Here is a 17,934-nt window from a genome sequence, read left to right on the forward strand (position 1 = left end):
AAACACAGATAAAATGTGACAGAAGCATGTGACAGAATACTATGCAGCAGGCAGAATTAAATGAACTAGCTTTACTTTGAGGAACATGGGTAGTCCTTAAAAACAGAAGCAAAAAACTAAGGAACAGGGTTCCAGGTTCAGTATCTCTCCCACTGAATGCAGCCATAAAACCTGCCTAAGTATGGAGCAGCTATCTAAGGACTCTGAAAAGTAAGTAAGAGCAGATAGATGGAGACCAGAATTCGAAGTACCAATAAAGAAGCAATGAGTTTTTTACTTTTTTCCCCATCAGATATTCCCTAGTCTAAAATGCAAGGCAGCCTGAAACCCAGAAATGAACATTGGCATGGAAAGGAAGGGCATCAAGAGAAATTCTCTAGTCCTGGCTTGAGGAATTGGAAAGGCGATCCTGGTGTGGACAAAGTGGATGAAATATACCAAAACAGGAAAGTCAGCTCACATGGGAGAAGACAACACAGCAATGGTGAGATTACACAGATGTTGGAATTAACTGATAAAGACTTTAACGCAGCTACTATAAAATGCTACAAGAGTCTCAGAAAAGAAACAGAATAGAAAGAAATGAATAGAAAGTTTCAGAATAAAACATGCCAAGAGGAAACAAACTTTAGAACTGAAAAATGTCAATAACCAAAGTAAGAAACTCACTATATGAGCTTGATAACAGAATGGAAATGATAAAGAGCCAGTGCACTTTAAGATAAATCAATATACAATGTTGCTCATGTGAAACCTTCCTAAGATTGTATATCAATGATACCTTAATAAAAAAATGTAGAAAAAAGATAAATCAATAAAGTATCCAATCTGAAAAGCAGACATAAAAATCATTGAAAAAGTGAACTAAGCTTCAGAGATCTATAGGACAATAGCAAAGGGTCTAACATTTGTAGAGTCCCAGAAGGATGGAAGAAACCGGGTGATACCAAAAACAATTGAAAAAATTTTGGCAGAAAACTTCCCAAACTTAACAAAATATGTATAGACTGGAAAAAGCTCAGTGAACTCCACAAACAATGCATTACATATAGATGACCTATTTGAATGACTATGGATTTCACATAAAAAACCCTGGAAGCCAAAAAGAAATGTAATGACATTTCTAAAGTGCTGAAAGAAAAGGACTGTCAGCCCAGAATTCAATATCTAGTGAAAATATCCTTCAGAAATCAAGATGAAATAAAACTATTCTCAGATGAAGGAAAACTAGTAAAAAAATCTGTCACAAACAGACCTGCCCTAAAGTTTTCCAGAAGAACTGTTAACAGAAGGAAACTTGGAAAACTAAAATAAAGGAAGAAATGGCAAATATCTAGAGCTTACATTACAGAAATGGCAAATATCTGGGGAAATATAACAGATGGTTCTAGAGTCTCTTAAATCGTTTTACAGTTAAAAGCAAAACTAGGAATACTGTGTCTGTCAATGTATGTAGATGCAACACATAAGATAACCACAATCTAATTGGATAAATGGACAGAGTTAAAGGTCTGATGTTTCAATATAATAGGTAAAAGAAAAAGAACAAAAAAAAATACATCATGCAAATGGTAACCGAAGGAAAAAAGTTTGCACTCCTTTGACCACCTCCCCCTACTCATTTTGGTATAAACTTCCAGTTATAAAATAAATCATGGGGATGTAATGTAGAGCACAGCGACTATAATTAATAATATTGTATTGCATAATTGAAAGTTGCCGAGAGCTTAAGGAGTTCTCATCACAGATTAAAAAAGGAAACTTTAACTGGGTGTTAGCTAGACTTACTGTGGTGATCATTTCACAATATATACAAAAATCAAATCATTTTAATGTACACCTGAAACTAATGTTATATGTCAATTATACCTCAATTTAAAAAAATAGTCAGAGGGACTATATTAATGTTAGATAAAATAGACCAGAGTAGGGAAAATCCAGGGTACAAAGGGTATTATATGATTAAAGGGTGAATTCAACAAGAAAATGTACAATCCTAATACTGAATGCAGCAAACAATAAAGCTTCAAAATGCACGAAGAAAGGTCAGAAAAGGAGAAACAGACAAATCCCTAATTACAGAGAGTAATTATTCCCTCAATAATTGATCAAATTAGTAGACAGAATATCAGCAAGGATATAGACCTGAACATCACCACCAACAGATTGTATCTGTGACATTTATAAACAACTCCACCCAACACAACAATGCACATGGAACACACATGAATGGAGACCATTGGGTTAGGAAACAAACTTTAACAAATTAAACAGAATTGAAGTCACACAAATATGTTTTTTTTTTTTTCCTTTGAATATTTCTTTTTTTTTTTTTTTTTTAATAATTATTTCTTTATTGAAGGGTAGTTGACGCACAGTATTACATTACATTAGTTTCAAGTGTACAACACAGTGGTAGAACATTTATATACATAATTCGAGGTTCCAGCTATCACCCTACCAAGCTGTTACATTATCTTGACTATATTCCTTATGCTATACATTACATCCCGGTTACTTATTTATTTTACCATGGGAAGTGTGTACTTTTTTTGTGTGTGTGTGAGGGCATCTCTCATATTTATTGATCAAATGGTTGTTAACAACAATAAAATTCTGTATAGGGGAGTCAATGCTCAATGCACAATCATTAATCCACCCCAAGCCTAATTTTCGTCAGTATCCAATCTTCTGAGGCATAACAAACAAGTTCTTACATGGAGAACAAATTCTTACATAATGAATAAGTTACATAGTGAACAGTACAAGGGCAGTCATCACAGAAACTTTCAGTTTTGCTCATGCATTATGAACTCTAAACAGTCAGTTCAAATATGAATACTCATTTGGTTTTTATACTTGATTTATGTGTGGATACTACATTTCTCACTTTATTATTATTATTTTTAATAAAATGCTGAAGTGGTAGGTAGATACAAGATAAAGGTAGAAAACATAGTTTAGTGTTGTAAGAGAGCAAATGTAGATGATCAGGTGTGTGCCTGTAGACTATGTGTTAATCCAAGCTAGACCAGGGCAATAAAACATCCACGTATGCAGAAGATTTCTCTCAGAACGGGGGGGTGAGGTTCTAAGCCTCACCTCTGTTGATCCCCAATTTCTCACCTGATGGCCCCCCTGCGACTGTGCCTGTCTTAGGTTGTTCCTCCCTTGAGGAATCTTACCCGTCTCTGGCTAACCAGTCATCTTCCGGGGCCATACAGGGAAATGTGAAGTTGGTAAGTGAGAGAGAAGCCTTATTGTTTGAAAAGGTTAGCTTTTTACATCTTTGCATATTTATGCCCTGTGGCTTCTATGCCCAGCATTTGTCTTGAGGTATCTTTACCACTTGGAAGAATTATGATACTCGATAAATTTGATACGAGGCACGAATTCTATTTAAGAGTTGTAATTAAGAAGGAAGAAGAAAAGCTGTAGAAGTAGCAGGCGGAAGAAAACATGGGAAGATTGATTATTTCTTTGGCATATCTTCTTGTAGAGTAACTTCAGCATGATAGGTTTTAAGCTACTACTTAAATTGTGCACACACATTAACATAATAGGAGTATAGTTACATAACCAAAGCATATCTGTAATTACCAGCCATCTCCAGTGAAACCAAGAAAACCAGTTAGGCACCTTAGGCATTTGTGAAAACTTATCTATGACATGGTGGATATTGTCCAACTGAACTTGAACAGTCTGAGAGAAATCAGACAAATTAAAACAACCCATTCCTGGGGACTGTTCACATGCCATATGTTCTTTTAACAGTAAATAGTCTGTAGTTGTAAGATTTTGGAGCGCTACAATTTGCACTTCTCCAAATTCTTGGTTGAGTTCCAACAGTATAGATCCAGTCAAATTTGTTGTTTTACTGTATGCACAGGCCAGCTTAGATATCTCCTTCCTCATTCCCATGGCAAGTCGAGGAATGGGTGGGATGAGTGCATCTACAGCTGTAGCAGTGCGTGGATCTTTGTTGGGGTTTTTTGATGATCATCTTCTGGCATGAGTCTTCCAGAGAGTGCTGATGTTGGAAGTTCTTTTTCATATCGTATCTTAGTTCATTTTTGGGGTAGCCCAATTAGGCTTTGATCCTCTGTATAAACACAAACAGACCCTTTGCCTACACTTTTATATGCCCTTTATACCCTTGTGTAGAACTCGTTGGAGGTTACCACACAGGAACTGCACTTTTTTTTTTTTCTTTGTTTTTGGTATCACTAATCTACACTTACATGACGAATATTATGCTTACTAGGCTCTCCCCTATACCAGGTCTCCCCTATAAACCCCTTTACAGTCATTGTCCATCAGCATAGCAAAATGTTGTAGAATCACTACTTGCCTTCTCTGTGTTGTACAGCCCTCCCTTTTCTCCTACCCCCCCTTGCATGTTAATCTTAATACCCCCCTACTTCTCCCCATCTTATCCCTCCCTACCCACCCATCCTCCCCAGTCCCTTTCCCTTTGGTACCTGTTAGTCCATTCTTGAGTTCTGTGATTCTGCTGCTGTTTTGTTCCTTCAGTTTTTCCTTTGTTCTTATATTCCACAGATAAGTGAAATCATTTGGTATTTCTCTTTCTCCGCTTGGCTTGTTTCACTGAGCATAATACCCTCCAGCTCCATCCATGTTGCTGCAAATGATTGGATTTGCCCTTTTGTTATGGCTGAGTAGTATTCCATTGTGTATATGTACCACATCTTCTTTATCCATTCATCTATTGATGGACATTTAGGTTGCTTCCAATTCTTGGCTATTGTAAATAGTGCTGCAATAAACATAGGGGTGCATCTGTCTTTCTCAAACTTGATTGCTGCGTTCTTAGGGTAAATTCCTAGGAGTGCAATTCCTGGGTCAAATGGTAAGTCTGTTTTGAGCATTTTGATGTACCTCCATACTGCTTTCCACAATGGTTGAACTAACTTACATTCCCACCAGCAGTGTAGGAGGGTTCCCCTTTCTCCACAGCCTCGCCAACATTTGTTGTTGTTTGTCTTTTGGATGGCAGCCATCCTTACTGGTGTGAGGTGATACCTCATTGTAGTTTTAATTTGCATTTCTCTGATAATTAGCGATGTGGAGCATCTTGTCTGTTGGCCATCTGTATTTCTTTTTTGGAGAACTGTGTGTTCAGTTCCTCTGCCCATTTTTTAATTGGGTTATTTGTTTTTTGTTTGTTGAGGCGTGTGAGCTCCTTATATATTCTGGACGTCAAGCCTTTATCGGATGTGTCATTTTCAAATATATTCTCCCATACTGTAGGGATCCTTCTTGTTCTATTGATGGTGTCTTTTGCTGTACAGAAGCTTTTCAGCTTAATATAGTCCCACTTACTCATTTTTGCTGTTGTTTTCCTTGCCCGGGGAGATATGTTCAAGAAGAGGTCACTCATGTTTATGTCTAAAAGGTTTGTGCCTATGTTTTCTTCCAAGAGTTTAATGGTTTCGTGACTTACATTCAGGTCTTTGATCCATTTTGAGTTTACTTTTGTATATGGGGTTAGACAATGGTCCAGTTTCATTCTCCTACATGTAGCTGTCCAGTTTTGCCAGCACCACCTGTTGAAGAGGCTGTCATTTCGCCATTGTATGTCCATGGCTCCTTTATCAAATATTAATTGACCATATATGTCTGGGTTAATGTCTGGATTCTCTAGTCTGTTCCATTGGTCTGTGGCTCTGCTCTTGTGCCAGTACCAAATTGTCTTGATTACTATGGCTTTATAGTAGAGCTTGAAGTTGGGGAGTGAGATCCCCCCTACTTTATTCTTCTTTCTCAGGATTGCTTTGGCTATTCGGGGTCTTTTGTGTTTCCATATGAATTTTTGAATTATTTGTTCCAGTTCATTGAAGAATGTTGCTGGTAGTTTCATAGGGATTGCATCAAATCTGTATATTGCTTTGGGCAGGATGGCCATTTTGACTATATTAATTCTTCCTAGCCACGAGCATGGCATGAGTTTCCATCTGTTAGTGTCCCCTTTAATTTCTCTTAAGAGTGACTTGTAGTTTTCAGAGTATAAGTCTTTCACTTCTTTGGTTAGGTTTATTCCTAGGTATTTTATTTTTTTGGATGCAATTGTGAATGGAGTTGTTTTCCTGATTTCTCTTTCTGTTGGTTCATTGTTAGTATACAGGAAAGCCACAGATTTCTGTGTGTTGATTTTGTATCCTGCAACTTTGCTGTATTCCGATATCAGTTCTAGTAGTTTTGGGGTGGAGTCTTTAGGGTTTTTTATGTACAGTATCATGTCATCTGCAAATAGTGACAGTTTAACTTCTTCTTTACCAATCTGGATTCCTTGTATTTCTTTATTTTGTCTGATTGCCGTGGCTAGGACCTCCAGTACTATGTTAAATAACAGTGGAGAGAGTGGGCATCCCTGTCTAGTTCCCGATCTCAGAGGAAATGCTTTCAGCTTCTCGCTGTTCAATATAATGTTGGCTGTGGGTTTATCATAGATGGCCTTTATTATGTTGAGGTACTTGCCCTCTATTCCCATTTTGCTGAGAGTTTTTAACATGAATGGATGTTGAACTTTGTCAAATGCTTTTTCAGCATCTATGGAGATGATCATGTGGTTTTTGTCTTTCTTTTTGTTGATGTGGTGGATGATGTTGATGGACTTTCGAATGTTGTACCATCCTTGCATCCCTGGGATGAATCCCACTTGGTCATGGTGTATGATCCTTTTGATGTATTTTTGAATTCGGTTTGCTAATATTTTGTTGAGTATTTTTGCATCTACGTTCATCAGGGATATTGGTCTGTAGTTTTCTTTTTTGGTGGGGTCTTTGCCTGGTTTTGGTATTAGGGTGATGTTAGCTTCATAGAATGAGTTTGGGAGTATCCCCTCCTCCTCTATTTTTTGGAAAACTCTAAGGAGAATGGGTATTATGTCTTCCCTGTATGTCTGATAAAATTCCGATGTAAATCCATCTGGCCCGGGAGTTTTGTTCTTTGGTAGTTTTTTGATTACCGCTTCAATTTTGTTGCTGGTAATTGGTCTGTTTAGATTTTCTGTTTCTTCCTGGGTCAATCTTGGAAGGTTATATTTTTCTAGGAAGTTGTCCATTTCTCCTAGGTTTCCCAGCTTGTTAGCATATAGGTTTTCATAGTATTCTCCAATAATTCTTTGCATTTCTGTGGGGTCCGTCGTGATTTTTCCTTTCTCGTTTCTGATACTGTTGATTTGTGTTGACTCTCTTTTCTTCTTAATAAGTCTGGCTAGAGGCTTATCTATTTTGTTTATTTTCTCAAAGAACCAGCTCTTGGTTTCATTGATTTTTGCTATTGTTTTATTCTTCTCAATTTTATTTATTTCTTCTCTGATCTTTATTATGTCCCTCCTTCTGCTGACCTTAGGCCTCATCTGTTCTTCTTTTTCCAATTTCGATAATTGTGACATTAGACCATTCATTTGGGATTGCTCTTCCTTTTTTAAATATGCTTGGATTGCTATATACTTTCCTCTTAAGACTGCTTTTGCTGCGTCCCACAGAAGTTGGGGCTTAGTGTTGTTGTTGTCATTTGTTTCCATATATTGCTGGATCTCCATTTTGATTTGGTCATTGATCCATTGATTATTTAGGAGCGTGTTGTTAAGCCTCCATGTGTTTGTGAGCCTCTTTGCTTTCTTTGTACAGTTTATTTCTAGTTTTATGCCTTTGTGGTCTGAAAAGTTGGTTGGTAGGATTTCAATCTTTTGGAATTTTCTGAGGCTCTTTTTGTGGCCTAGTATGTGGTCTATTCTGGAGAATGTTCCATGTGCACTTGAGAAGAATGTATATCCCGCTGCTTTTGGATGTAGAGTTCTATAGATGTCTATTAGGTCCATCTGCTCTACTGTGTTGTTCAGTGCTTCCGTGTCCTTACTTATTTTCTGCCCAGTGGATCTATCCTTTGGGGTGAGTGGTGTGTTGAAGTCTCCTAGAATGAATGCATTGCAGTCTATATCCCCCTTTAGTTCTGTTAGTATTTGTTTCACATATGCTGGTGCTCCTGTGTTGGGTGCATATATATTTAGAATGGTTATATCCTCTTGTTGGACTGAGCCCTTTATCATTATGTAGTGTCCTTCTTTATCTCTTGTTACTTTCTTTGTTTTGAAGTCTATTTTGTCTGATATTAGTACTGCAACCCCTGCTTTCTTCTCACTGTTGTTTGCTTGAAATATGTTTTTCCATCCCTTGACTTTTAGTCTGTACATGTCTTTGGGTTTGAGGTGAGTTTCTTGTAAGCAGCATATAGATGGGTCTTGCTTTTTTATCCATTCTGTTACTCTGTGTCTTTTGATTGGTGCATTCAACCCATTAACATTTAGGGTGACTATTGAAAGATATGTACTTATTGCCATTGCAGGCTTTAAATTCGTGGTTACCAAAGGTTCAAGGTTAGCCTCTTTAGTATCTTACTGCCTAACTTAGCTCGCTTATTGAGCTGTTATATACACTGTCTGGAGATTCTTTTCTTCTCTCCCTTCTTGTTCCTCCTCCTCGATTCTTCATATGTTGGGTGTTTTGTGCTGTGCTCTTTCTAGGAGTGCTCCCATCTAGAGCAGTCCCTGTAAGATGTTCTGTAGTGGTGGTTTGTGGAAAGCAAATTCCCTCAGCTTTTGTCTGGGAATTGTTTAATCCCACCGTCATATTTGAATGATAGTCGTGCTGGATACAGTATCCTTGGTTCAAGGCCCTTCTGTTTCATTGTATTAAATATATCATGCCATTCTCTTCTGGCATGTAAAGTTTCTGTTGAGAAATCTGACGTTAGCCTGATGGGTTTCCCTTTATAGGTGACCTTTTTCTCTCTAGCTGCCTTTAACACTCTTTCCTTGTCCTTGATCTTTGCCATTTTAATTATTATGTGTCTTGGTGTTGTCCTTCTTGGATCCTTTCTGTTGGGGGTTCTGTGTATTTCCGTGGTCTGTTCGATTACTTCCTCCCCCAGTGTGGGGAAGTTTTCAGCAATTATTTCTTCTAAGATACTTTCCATCTCTTTTCCTCTCTCTTCTTCTTCTGGGACCCCTATAATACGGATATTGTTCCTTTTGGATTGGTCACACAGTTCTCTTAACATTGTTTCATTCCTGGAGATCCTTTTGTCTCTCTCTATGTCAGCTTCTATGCGATCCTGTTCTCTGATTTCAATTCCATCAATGGCCTCTTGCATTCTATCCATTCTGCTTATAAACCCTTCCAGAGTTTGTTTCATTTCTGCGATCTCCTTTCTGGCATCTGTGATCTCCTTCCGGACTTCATCCCATTTCTCTTGCGTATTTCTCTGCATCTCTGTCAGCATGTTTATGATTCTTATTTTGAATTCTTTGTCAGGAAGACTGGTTAGGTCTGTCTCCTTCTCTGGTGTTGTCTCTGTGATCTTTGTCTGCCTGTAGCTTTGCCTTTTCATGATGATAGGAATAGTCTGCAGAACTGGGACGAGTGACGGCTGGAAGGACTTCCTTTCTTGTTGGTTTGTGGCCCTCCTCTCCTGGGAGAACAGCGACCTCTAGTGGCTTGTGCTGCGCAGCTGCGTGCAGACAGGGTTTCTGCTTCCTGCCTGGCTGCTATGTAGTTAATCTCCGCTGTTGCTGTGGGTGTGGCCTCGCTCGGGCAGCTACTCCAAAATGGTGGAGTCGCGTTGGAGCAGGAGCTGCTGGGAGGCTATTTATCTCCGTAAGGGGCCTCCCTGCTCCCTGCAGCCCAGGGGTTAGGGTGCCCAGAGATCCCGGATTCCCTTCCTCTGGATTAAGTGACCCGCCCTGCCCCTTTAAGACTTCCAAAAAGCACCCGCCAAAACAAAACAACGACCACAAAAAAAAAAAAATAAGAAAAAAAAATTTTTTTAATTAAAAAAAAAAAAAAAAAAAAAAAAAGGGGGTGGTCGTTCGTTTTTCTTTATTCTCCGGTGCCAGCCTCAGGCCTCTGCTCACCGGTCTTTCTGCCCTGTTTCCCTAGTATTGGGGTCCCTATCCCTTTAAGACTTCCAAAAAGTGCTCGCCAAAACAAAACAGCAAAAAAGCAAAAAAAAAAAAAAAAAAAAAAAAAAATGGTCGCGCGCTTTTCTTATGTCCTCTGTCGCCCAGCCTCCAGTGCCCGCTCACTGTTCTTGCTGCCCTGTTTCCCTAGTATTGGGGTCCCTATCCCTTTAAGACTTCCAAAAAGCGCTCGCCAAAACAAAACAGCAAAAAAGCAAAAAAAAATTGGTCGCGCGCTTTTCTTATGTCCTCTGTCGCCCAGCCTCCAGTGCCTGCTCACTGTTCTTGCTGCCCTCTTTCCCTAGTATTGGGGTCCCTATCCCTTTAAGACTTCCAAAAAGCGCTCGCCAAAACAAAACAGCAAAAAAGCAAAAAAAAAAAAAAAAAAATGGTCGCACGCTTTTCTTATGTCCTCTGTCGCCCAGCCTCCAGTGCCTACTCACTGTTCTTGCTGCCCTGTTTCCCTAGTATTGGGGTCCCTATCCCTTTAAGACTTCCAAAAAGCGCTCGCCAAAACAAAACAGCAAAAAAGCAAAAAAAAAAATGGTCGCGCACTTTTCTTATGTCCTCTGTCGCCCAGCCTCCAGTGCCTGCTCACTGTTCTTGCTGCCCTGTTTTCCCAGTATCGAGCGCCCTGCACTCTGGCCCTGATGGCGGGGGCTGGGTGTTCGGCAGTCCTGGGCTCCGTCTCCCTCCCGCTCTGCCTGCTCTTCTCCCTCCGGGAGCTGGGGGGAGGGGCGCTCGGCTCCCGCGGGGCCGGGGCTTGTATCTTACCCCCTTCGCGAGGCGCTGGGTTCTCTCAGGTGCGTATGTGGTCTGGATATTGTCCTGTGTCCTCTGGTCTTTATTCTAGGAAGGGTTGTCTTTGTTATATTTTCATAGATATATGTGGTTTTGGGAGGAGATTTCCGCTGCTCTACTCACGCCGCCATCTTCCGCCCCCACAAATATGTTCTTTAACCAAAATGAAATTAAACTACAAATTGATAGTAAGAAAGATAACAAAAAAACCTCCAAACACTTGGAAATTAAACAACAACCATGGTCAAAGAGAGTTTCAAGTGGAAAAATTTTTTTAAGGTTTGTACAGCATGAAAATGAAAATACAACATCAAAATTTGTGGGATGACAGTATTTACAACACTACATGCCTATCAGAAAAGAAGGTCTTAAATTAGTAATCTAAGCTTCCACTGTAAGGAACTGAAAACGAAATTAGCCCAAAGCAAGCAAGCAGAAGGAAACAATAAAAAACAAGGCAAAACCCAACAAAACTAAGAGAGGAAAAATAGAGAAAATCAATGAAACCAAATGCTTGTTCTTTGAAAAGATAAAAAAGAAAAAAACTTATAAATCTATAGCAAACTGACCAAAAGAAGAAAAATACAAATTATCAGGAATGAAAGAGGGCGATAGCACTACAAATCCTACACATTAAAAGGGGACATTATGACCAACTTATATGTATAAATTCAACAATGAGACCAAATGGGCAATGTCAGAAACTCAGTTACCAAACTGATACAAATAAATAAAAATGTTAATTACCCACGTATATTACAAAAACAAAGAACCATTACAGATAGTTACGTGACGGTATACACATGAAAATCGAAGAAGCTGTCCACTAAGATCTGTGCATTTTATTGTATGTACCTCAAATAATTAAATTAAAAAAGCATTAAAAAATTCCACAAGAAAACCCAGGCCTGGGGGGCTTCTCTAACAATTAAGGAAGATGCTATCCAACATTTAAGGAAAATCAGCACAATTACATGAACCCTCACACCCAGTAAGGAATTTGTAAAGAATTTAGAAGAGAGCCTGGCACATGGTTAAATATTATATGTACACAGTAAGCACAACACAAACATTTGTTAGATAAAAATTCCAGTCAACAGACCCATACTCAAAGAAAAGGTCTTGGTTCATCACCTAAAGATTAACTGATACACATACTCTTAACTGGTTTAGGTTACAAATTAAATGTTTAAGGTAAGCTAGATACCTCCCTCCCTCCTTAAATTTTTTGAATAACCTGTGTTGACATCACTGGAGGATCTCGACTCTTTATTATCACTATAGCTGCTTGAAGGCAAACACTACTTCTGGGTTGCATTGTTATTCCCACAGTGCTTAGCTTTCTACAAAGCACTCACTTATTAGTAAGAAATTTAACAAAAAATGACATTCCTTTTTTTTATTTCCACTAGTTTACATAACTTGTTGTTTTAGATTTAAGGAAAATTACTTGCCAAAGTATTTAAGGAAAATAACTTGCCAAAGTATTATATTAATTTAAGGTTTAAGGATTTTCATCTTTCAGAAATAGATTCCGATTCTACAAAAACTATTAACAATGACACTAAACCACAAATATAGTAACTTAATAAGCACCTGTCCTAAATCACTACCAATATTTGAGATAAACCATTAGACCTAAAACCAGTCTAATACAAAAGGTAATTACCATTTCACAATTTGAACCTGTGCTTCCAAAGCTAACTACCATAAACTTTTGTACCCTTCATGATTAAGAATATTGATTTTAGGGATAATAACCTAAAAGTTAATAAAGTATTCTGGTCAACAGTTACAAATATGTGTGTGTATACATATACATATATATATATATATATATATACACACACACACACACACCACATAATATTTTCTGATACCTAATTTAAAATTCTTTTTATGATTCAGAGGTTAGTGTTAAGGTGACTTTATGCCTCAGTATCACTCACTGAACATTTGTTGAGTGCTATTCTGTCAAGCACTGTGCTAAACCTCCACTGCCGCTGCCAAGAGACATTTAAACAGTACCTGAACCTACCATTCAAGGAGCTCACAATCAATGTGAACAAGGGACCTAAAAACAACTATAAAACATGTATAACACAAACCCTACAAAAGGATTATGAACTAGTGATTGCAAAACTATTTCTCAGAATTCTATCTTGTTTATATATTGAATTACTAATTTTATGAGTGAAATAGTTAGGTCACACATTGGTCAGCAACCTCATGTGCCCTTCTTGGCTCTTTCCAATACCTCACTTTAACCTAATCCTTAACATTGGAACAACAAACTCATCTAGTCCTCTTTCATCCCTCTGGCCTAGGTACCTTTTAAAGCTAGCTGATGTCTTCATTTCGAAGAAGGGAAGGTGTAAAAGCTATGACTGAATCACTCCTCACGTTATTTGTGGAGGGGGGGGAGACTGCTGCAGCTCAGAACTGCTGCTCAATATAGTGAAGCTGCCCACGGGTATTAATTCTAAAAGCTCTATTTAAAGTAATGAAAAATAGCAAATTAGACCCTGAAAGGACCAGCTTTAAAATATGTAGCTCCAAAAGTACCAGGTGGGGAAAGCAGCCAGATTTCAAAAAGTGGCTAGAATGGTATTTTGTAGTATACGGGTAATTTTTGTATTTGAAATGCTTACTTTATCCTTAATACTTCTTTCTTATAAAGTAAGTAATATGAACACATTTAGGTATGACCACTGTATTGCAGCAATGAAGACATGGTATAAAGGGCAAAGTAATAGAGTCCAATCCTTAAAACCATTTCATTTACAGAAGACCAAGTTTACTCTACTTCCACAATATGAACTGTAGTCAGTTCCTCACTGACCAAAGTCAAGATTAAAAATTTAGTAAGATAAAGAACCACACAAACAGAATAGAAAGCCAAGATACAATCCCATGCATATATGGTCAACTAATATGAGATAAAGGAGCCATAAATATACAATGGGGAAAAGACAGCCTCTTCAATAGCAGGTGTTGGGAAAATTGGATAGCTACATGCAAGAGAATGAAACTGGATTACTGTCTAACCCTATTCAGAAAAGTAAACACAAGTTGTTCAAAGACCTGAATGTAAGACATGAAACCACAAAACACTTCAGAAAACATAAGCAAAAAGCTCTTGAACATTAACATGAGCAATTTTTTCCTGGACACATCACCTCAGGCAAGGGAAACAAAACGAAAAATGATCAAGTGGGACTGCATCAAACCAAAAAGCTTCTGTACAGCAAAGGACACCATCAGCAAAACAAAAAGGCAACCTACAGTATGGGAGACTATGTAAACAATTTATCCAATAAGGGGCTAACATCCAAAATATATTAAAGAGCTCATACACCTCAACACCAAAAAAAAAAAAAACAACCCAATTAAAAAATAGGCAGAGGATCTGAACAGGTATTTCTCCAAAGAAGATACACAGATGACCAACAGGCACATAAGATGATGCTCCACACTGCTAATCATCAGGGAAATGCAAATCAAAACCACAATGAGATACTACCTCACATCCCAGTGGTCACTATTCAAAAGACAAGGAATAACAAGCGTTGACGAGAATGTGGAGAAAAGGGAACGCTCCTACACTGTTGGTGGGAATGTAAATTGGTGCAACTGCTGTGGGAAGGAGTATGGAGATTCCTCAAAAAACTAAAAATAAATACCATATGACCAAGTAATTCCACTTCTAGGAATTTACCCAAAGAAAACAAAATCCCTGATTCCAAAAGAAATATACCACCCCTGTTTATTGTTGCATCATTTACAATAGCCAAGATATGAGGGCAACCTAGGTGTCCATCAGTAGATCATCGGATAAAGAAGATGTGGTACATACAACAGTTATTCAGCCATAAAAAAATAAAAGAAATCCTGTCATTTGCAACAACATAGATTAGAGTATGAGGCTCAGTGAAATAGCCAAGTGGAGAAAGGCAAATACCATATGATTTCACTTATTTTGTGGAGTATAAAAACAAAGCAAAACAGAATGACAAACCAGCAGTAAACTCATAGACACAGAAGTGACTGGTGGTTACCACGGTGGGGGGAAGAGGTTGGGATGCAGGGGGGTGGGGGGAGCTGGCGGATGAAGGGTATATAGGGACACAAAATTCACAATCATAATAAATTTGGTCATGGGGATGGTCATACAGCATGGAGAATATAGCCAATGATTCTGTAACATCTTCCTGTGTTGATAGTAACTGCACTAGAGGGAGTGAGGGATTTAATAATATAGGTAATTGTTGAGCCATGTTGTACAGAAACCAATGTAAGATTGTATATCAAAGATACTTCAATTAAAAAGGACAGATCAAAAGACTATAAAAAAAAATGGGACCACACACTGTAGCCACATGTATTTAACTCACAAGGAAAGTATAGCCTTCAGAATTCAGAGGCCATCAAGATTTTTCTGGAAGGAGGTATAAACTACTGAAACGTGCAGGCATTACAAAAGTACCATTATCTTAAACTTGTTTCTCAATAAAATTAAAAACATTATAGAAAATTCATTGAATATACTTTTAAGTTTTCTTAAGGTGTATTTTTACAAAGGTATAATCGTGGACTCAACACTACTTAATCTTTTTATCATTTAACATCATCTGTTGCAATCTTTATAACCTTACCTGGCTGCCTAATATGCCACTGAGTAATATTTTAATCAATTTCCCAACCTTTTGACATTTGTCGTGTAAATAATGCAGAAATCAGTATTTGTGTGAATACTACTTTTCCTGTATTTGAAATTATTTCATTAGCCTACACTGTTTTCTAGTTTTATTTTTTAAATCAGAATAGACTACACATATAATTGAATTTGACTCTGATTTTAAAGGAATAAGAGCTTAAATTAAATTAAGTAGACTAGCGTTGGGAATTCTACAGCTCTTGATTATCAGAAGCTCCGGGCACAGGAAGGGGGAGAATGAAAAACAATTTCGACAAAACAACAACACTACTTTAATAAGATTTAAGAAACTAGGTGACTTAAAATGTAACATTAACAGTGACATTTCAGAACTCTTTCACCCTCTAACAAGAGATGTTACACGTACTACGTGGTTCTGAGGAACCTGTAAGAACAATTCCCGAAGACTATTAGATTGTAAGTACAGGAGTCCAGGCTTCCAAGGGAAGAGGACGGGGGTACGACGACACAATACACATACAATCAATCAACGGTTATATTAGTAAATAGAGACATAAGGGGGGTATAAGTCAAACAAACATAGCGCTGATAGTTGTTCAAACTGGATGAGTTTATTCATTATGCTCTTTACTTTTTGTTTGAAATTTTCTTACTAAAAAGATAAAAAAATAATACATAAGCATAATAGAAAAAAAATTACAATCCCCAAGAGTTAAGACGTTTTTAATTTTACTACCACAGAAAATGAAAGGCGTCTATCTTTCCAATTACCTAATTATAAAGGGACGCCGGAGGGTCCTGATCGTTGTCAAAGTTGGTGCTGCTGGAGTTTCAAGCTCTCACCCCCAGCACCCCGGAGAAGATAGGGGCGGGCCCGGGCTGCCCGCACGCTCTCTCCCCAGGTCCGCGGAAGGGCAGAGGCCGCCGCTTGCTTCGGCTGAAGAAAAATGCAGTTTCCTCCGGCCCGCCCAGACGGCCGTCACCGGGCGGAAGCTGCGGGCCTCAGCGGCCACCAGACTCTCGTAACTCTGCGGACACCCACTTTCCCGAGGCCTGGGAGCCCGAGGCGGCGCAGGGGCGTCCCCGGGAGTGCGGCGGGGCGCAGGCCGCGGCGTTTCCGCCCGAGGGACGCCTCAGGGCAGGGAGGACAGCAGGAAAGCTTGGCAGTTTCAAGGATCCGAAACCACAGGTCTCCGGGCGGTCCGGCCCCGCGACGCCCGCGACCTCGGGAGGACCCCCGCGCCGCAGCCCCTAAGGACCGACCTTCGGCCTGACCCCCTACCCCCATTCAGGATCCTTCCCTTTCTTCCCACCTTCCACCTCAGTTGTCGTCTCAACTCCGAGCTGCGGACTTTTAAATCCCGAGCGCACGGCGAGGAGGAAAACAAAGACCCTTGACGCTAAGGAAGCCACACTCACCGAGCCGAATCCAGATGTAAAAACAGCAGGGACGAACTTCGGTTTCAAGGTTCAGCATCCAAAATGGCGGCTCCCCCGGCCTCAGCAGAGCAAGCGCGGGCGGAGGAATCCGCGGGTCGAGCTGGCCACGCCCTCCTTTGCAGGCATTGGCCGCGCGCTTGCCGCTCCCGAGACTCGTGTCCTGTGGACCTGGGGGCGCCCGTCGGAGCGGGTGCGCCCGGGGACTTCTTCCAGCGGCTGAGGTCCGGTGGCTGACGTTTGCGCGTCTCCTGTGTGAGTCACCTGCTGGGGGGGCCGCGCCCGGACTTTCGCAGGTGTTACCGTGCGAGCGGTGAGGCTGGAGGGCGGGGCTTGTTATCTGACTCCGCGACTGGCGCCCTGTTCCGCGTTGTTCCAGTCACAGGAAAAACCAGTTCTTGTACTGCCTTTCAAATCCTCAGTTATTTCCTGAGATCTGCTCCCGTTCTTCGCTGGACTTCGCTCGCCCTGCTGGCTTTCCCTGACTCTCACTTTCTTTCCTCCGGGGGAAATGGCAGAGCAGGTTTCGACCCTTCTCTGGCAACTCACCGCTGTTTTTTTTCTTTTTTTTTTTTAGATAATTATTTTTTATTGAAGGGTAGTTGACACACAGTATTACATTACATTAGTTTCAGGTGTACAACACAGTGATTCAACATTTATATACATGATAATTCTAAGTACCAGCTATCACCATACCAAGTTGTTACAATATTTTGACTATATTCCTTATGCTATACATTACATCCCGGTTGCTTATTTATTTTACAATTGGAAGTGTGTACTTTTTCTTGGTTGTTGTTGTTAGGGCATCTCTCATATTTATTGATCAAATGGTTGTTAACAACAATAAAATTCTGTATAGGGGAGTCAATGCTCAATACACAATCATTATTCCACCCCAAGCCTAATTTTCGTCAGTCTCCAATCTTCTGAAGCATAACGAACAAGTTCTTACATGGAGAACAAATTCTTACATAGTGAATAAGTTACATGGTGAACAGTACAAGGGCAGTCATCACAGAAACTTTTGGTT

General features: G+C 39.5%; 1 protein-coding gene across 5 annotated transcripts in view; it reads right to left on the reverse strand.

The window, feature by feature from the left end:
- Positions 1-17,112, reverse strand: part of IST1 (IST1 factor associated with ESCRT-III) — a 39,395-nt gene extending 22,283 nt beyond the window's left edge. Inside the window, exon 1 of one of the 5 annotated variants that reach the window (XM_036897563.2) lies at positions 16,881-17,112. The gene's annotated coding sequence lies outside the window, so the exon portion shown is untranslated. Of the gene's footprint in view, positions 1-16,232; positions 16,379-16,880 lie in introns of those variants that run through there. The other 4 variants (XM_036897562.2, XM_036897555.2, XM_036897558.2 and 1 more) reach the window with 4 other exon arrangements.
- Positions 17,113-17,934: the final 822 nt, after the last annotated feature.

The sequence above is a fragment of the Manis pentadactyla genome, chromosome 15 (genome assembly GCF_030020395.1).
Source record: "Manis pentadactyla isolate mManPen7 chromosome 15, mManPen7.hap1, whole genome shotgun sequence".
In the NCBI taxonomy this organism is placed as follows: Eukaryota; Metazoa; Chordata; class Mammalia; order Pholidota; family Manidae; genus Manis; species Manis pentadactyla.